Source organism: Hemiscyllium ocellatum (assembly GCF_020745735.1).
Source record: "Hemiscyllium ocellatum isolate sHemOce1 chromosome 27 unlocalized genomic scaffold, sHemOce1.pat.X.cur. SUPER_27_unloc_25, whole genome shotgun sequence".
NCBI lineage: Eukaryota > Metazoa > Chordata > Chondrichthyes > Orectolobiformes > Hemiscylliidae > Hemiscyllium > Hemiscyllium ocellatum.
Genome location: NW_026867493.1, coordinates 230,797 through 236,016, shown reverse-complemented (window position 1 = coordinate 236,016; position 5,220 = coordinate 230,797). Strand labels below are relative to the sequence as shown.

At 45.2% G+C, this 5,220-nt stretch overlaps 1 non-coding gene across 1 annotated transcript; it reads right to left on the bottom strand.

Moving 5' to 3' along the window:
• Positions 1-3,796: 3,796 nt before the first annotated feature.
• On the bottom strand, positions 3,797-3,868 carry trnaw-cca (transfer RNA tryptophan (anticodon CCA)). The gene has a single exon. It is a non-coding gene; the product is annotated as a tRNA-Trp (tRNA).
• Positions 3,869-5,220: the final 1,352 nt, after the last annotated feature.

Sequence of the window (5,220 nt, the reverse complement as noted above, 5' to 3'; positions counted from 1 at the left end):
GCATGCTTTCCTTTGTTGATCAGAGCATCGAGGATAGATGTTGGGAGCTCATGTTGCCACTGTACAGAACATTGGTCAGGCCACGTTTGGAATATTGCATGCAATTTTGGTCTGCTTCCTATTGGAAAGATGTTGTGAAATTAGAAAAGGTGCAGAAAAGGTTTCCAAGGATGTTGCCAGTGTTGGAGGGTTGAGCTGTAGGGCGAGGTTGAATGGACTATTTTCTCTGGAGCGTCGGAGGCTAAGGGGTGACCATATAGAGGTTTATAAAACCATGAGGGAGATGGATAGGGCAAATAGACAAGTTCTTTTACCTGGGATGGGGGAGTCCAGAACTAGAAGGCATAGGTTTATGGAGGGGAGGGGAAAGGTATAGAAGGGACATAAGGGGCAACCTTTTCACGCAGAGGGTGATGCATGCACGGCATGAGTTGCTGGGAAAGTGATGGAGGTTGGTATAATAACAGCATTTAAAATGTATCTGGATGTGTACACGAATAGGAAGGTTTTATGGGGATTTGGGCCAAGTGCTGGCAAATGGGACTGTATTATGTTAGGATATCTGGGCTGCATGGACGAGTTGGACCGAAGGGTCTGTTTCCGTGCTGTACATCTGTGTCACTCTGTGAGACTCCATGGGATTCTCTGCCCAAGAGAGCAGTTGAGACAGCTTCATGAAGTATATTGAATACACAGTTGGATGGGTATTTGCGTGGTAGGGGAATTAAGGGTAGTCGGGATTGTGCAGGTTGGTGGAGCTGTGATCTTAACGAATGACGAAGCAGGCTTGACCAAATGGTCTACTCCTGCTTCTGTTAATATGAATCTGTAACACTGCATTTCCCGCGGCAGAGTTTTCCCACGGCACAAAGGAGGTTTTCTAAAATAAATTTAAACCCCTTGCTTTGCTTGAACTCAAATCGCATTGACTTGGAGGAGAGCGGGATTTGCAAAGTGTCCTCCCCTCTACACGTGCCTCAACTGCAGGGCAGCTGTCCGGCCCGCCTCCATTGTTGACGTCACAATGCGGATGCAGCCCTGTCAGCTTCAGAGTGAAACTTCCTCTCTCTGGGCACTATCTGGGAGTAAAGCAATGTCACACCCTTTCCATATACCATCGTCCAGCAGCGAGGGGGGAGGGGAGGTACGGGTGGGTGAAACACTGTTCACTTGTAGCAACTGGAGTGAATCCAGGGAGGGGGCAGACACTCCAAAGGTGCTCAAATACTTTCTATCTCTCTTAAAGCTATTTTCCTGTGCATTCACTCAGTTTGGCACGTGTACAGTTTGCACCCTCGAAAAAGATTGTTTCTTTACTCATGTTCACAACTAAAAGATTAGATTCTCATGGAACTGAGCAGCATTTAAGGGATTGGCACAAGTTAAGAATATGCAGGGCACCTAGGGCATGTGGCTCGTTGGTCTACGGGGATGGTTCTCACGACGGGCATCTTGGTGCGTGGACGTATCCCGGGTTCAAAGTCCGGACGAGCCCTTGTTTTTTACCTTGCCTTGTGCGAAAATGGCCAATCAATTCTCTCAAAAAGCAGCTTCGTTAAACGAGATCCGACTTCCTGAATCAGGGATGGAGCAGAGCTACCATTACAATGAACGCGGCAAGGGCAGCACTTATTCAAAGTGAAAATAAGTTTTACTTCACACAGAGGGTGGTGGGCGTTTGGAACGCATTGCCAGCAGAGGCGGTAGAGGCAGGCACGGTAGATTCATTTAAGATGCGTCTGGATAAATGCATGAGTGGGTGGGGAGTAGAGGGATACAAATACTTAGGAATTGACCAACAGGTTTAGACAGTACATTTGGATCGGCTCAGGCTTGAAGGGCCTGTCCCTGGGCTGTAAATTTTCTTTGTTCTTTGCTCTATGTGATGTATATCTGATATTGTTGGCTGTTCTAAAAGTTTCTTTGTAATTATTGTTCACCTTCTAATGTAGTAATGGAGTTACGTCCTTTTTTGTCATAATTTTTTTATTTAATAGGCCAGCAGGAAGTCATTCAGCAATTTTTCTGCCTTTCTTTTCTCAAGCAGGCTTAACATTTCATTTTCATATCCTTGATTCAGCTCCATTTCCAGCATCTTTGTAGGCAGTTTGTTCCATATTATTGTCACTGGAATGAAGTTTTCCTCCATACATTCTCTCCTCCGCGCATTTATTGGAAAAAAAACCTACCCAGGTAAGTTTGCGCTACACCAGCTTCCGGGTCCGCTCCGCACTTTTTTTGAAAAAAAATTTAAATTTAAACCGTGAAACAAACGTAACCGCGTCTACAAACAGAGAGTGCCAAACAGCCCTTACCTGCTCCGCGGAGAGAGTGAGGATTGTTCACTCGTTTGTGGGTGTTGGGATGATTGCTTCTGCGGTTAAGTATTTGGTTTGCGCGTGTTGTTTTTCTGTCGACGCTAGTTTGAAGTTCCCCATTGACTGTTCGCTCTACTGTGACATACAGGAATGGCACTTTGTTGCTGTTCTCCTCCTCTTCAAACCAGGAGCCCCCCTCAGGCCACAGTCTCACCACTTGGAACATCAATATACAGACTAGTCAAAGACCTCCACTGAAGACTAAAACACCAAGTCGAAGACTCACGCCACTCCAGTTACTCCATCCAAGAATTCTTGAACACCAAAGACAACAAGATAGAAGAGGATAGTATAATACTGTCCTTTGACATACAGCCCTGTTCACATCCATTAACATCAACGTGACCAAAGAAAACTGAAGACACTACTTGAAGAACCAAAGACACAAATATCAAACAGCACCAACGTCATCAGCAAAGATAACACTGTCAAGCTCGTGGAGCTGTGCCTTACCTCCCACTTCCTATTCAGTAACAAGACTAACAAACAAATCAACGCAGCACCCATGAAACTACCAATATCAGGATTCCTAACAGAAGCAATAATGCAGAGATAATGGAACAACTTAGAGGAAACCTACAACACCATCAACAATCTCCTCACTGGCATAAAATTCACAAAAGAGGAGAACAACAACAAAGTGCTGTTGTTCTAGATGTCACAGTAGAGCGAACAGTCAATGGTAAATTCAAAACAGCGTCTCCAGGAAACAACACACGCGAACCAAGTACTTAAGCTGCAGATCCAATCATCCCAAAACATGCAAACAAATCTGCATCAGGATGCTATTTCAACGAGCTACTTCACACTGCAGCGCCCAGCAACGGCGAAGATCAATAAACAACTGTACAGCGCATTTGAGAAGAACGGATAGCCCGTAGACCCGAATTCCTGATGAAGGGCTTATGCCCGAAACGTCGAATTTCCTGTTCCTTGGATGCTGCCTGACCTGCTGCGTTTTTCCAGCAACACATTTTCAGCTCAGATCTCCAGCTTCTGCAGACCTCACTTTCTCCTCGATAATTTTAACTGTGTCCAGTGAGAGGAAATAATTTGTTGTTGGTGGGAAACATTTCTATCTGAACTCGCTGTCACTCTCCTGATAGATTGAAACACAAAGCTGGGTGTCTCTGGATGATGTAATAAACTTATCTGCATTATGTTATTCTCACCACCCTATCACCAACTGAAAGAAGCGGCTGTCCAGAGATAGACGGCTGTGTTTAAATCCAGCGCTGAACTGGGGGAGCTAAGCATTTACCCAAACACTGGGCACACCACCTCCCCAGTGCTCACAAATCAAACTGACAGCAAAGCTTCACGTATTATTGAAAGTTTCCAGAAAGAAGACTGGGCTTAATAGATATCCGGAGTGAACGCAATCTTTCTTGGTTGGAAATATGAGGAACCGATTTTAATGAGCCTGACGTGATTTGAACACGCAACCTTCTGATCTGGAGTCAGACGCGCTCCCGTTGCGCCACAAGCTCATGGAGTATTTGGACCTCTATTCATGCTTAAGGGAAGTCATCGCACTACAATGATTTTACGTTTTGAGTAACAACGGAGATCAACAGTTCATGTCTGTTCTGTCTCTCCCCCTCTCCTTCTGTTTCTCGACACAATTTCCAACCATACCTCAATAAAAAGCGGAAAGAACTGCGGATGCTGTATATCAGAAACAAAAAACAAACAGTAGTTGCCGGTGACCCTTACATAGAACTGATGGTGATTGGGAAAACGTTGGTTTATATGCAGGAGATATTGTGGGAGGAAGGCGGATGCAGTAAATGATAGATCAGGACAGAGCCCAAAGCGAGGGAAGAACCGTTGGACAGGAAAGGGAGTTGATAACGATCTGCGTGGGAGGGTGAATAACTGTTAATAGAGACTGTTCGTGGCTAAGAATAGGTAGTGTGTAATGACAGACGATGTAATAACAAGGCTTGGTGTGTGTGGTAGAGACGAGGATACTATGGATTTCAGGCCCTAGAATTATTGAATTTGATATTGGGACCGGAGGGATGTATGGTCCCCAAGTAGAATATCCAGTGCTCTTCGTTCTGCTGGTGCTGAGCTTCGCTGGGACAATACAGCAAACCTGAGACAGAGATGTTGGTCAGGGAACAGGGTGGGGTGTGGAATTGGCAGGCAACTGGAAGCTCAGGGTCTTTTTTGCAGGCCGAACGTAGACGTTCTGTAGATGTTTGGGGAACATTTTCCTGACCCCATTAAAAGCACACATTGTCAAAGCCGAGGAAGAGCAGCAAATAAAGCGCTCCTGGATGGTATCGAACCACCAACCTTCCGGTTAACAGCCATGAAAGTATTACAAGCATTTTTGACAAGTGATATAGGGGAGTGGGAAGAAAAGTATTATAAACTGTGAACAACAAAGTTCTGGAGCACAACACTTACATTCAAACACCAAAAACATCCAGGTCCTGATTAATCAGAGTGAATTGTGGTGCTTTTCTGCAAAACATCCACTTGCAATATCCGACAAAAGAGTGACAAAACCGATCCCTAACAGCCCAGGATAGAAAATCCGAAGGGATGAAGATTTGCTTATTTTCTGAAGATTCACAAAGTTAAGACTGGGTTGTGATGATTGTTTCCTTTCCACTCCCAGAAGCCACAGTGGTTGAGGCGGTGAGTTGGGGAAAGTAAAATGTGCCCGTGAGCAGCGTGTGAGGCTATTTCCGCTTCCGCTGTGACTTGACTCCGATGTTCTGAGGGACATTTATTGACGCGAGTCACTGAAAAGATTCTCATTCCCGCAGATCGGGAATTCAAACCGTATGCCGACTTCAGGACAATGAGAAAGATTTAGTGGGGTGTG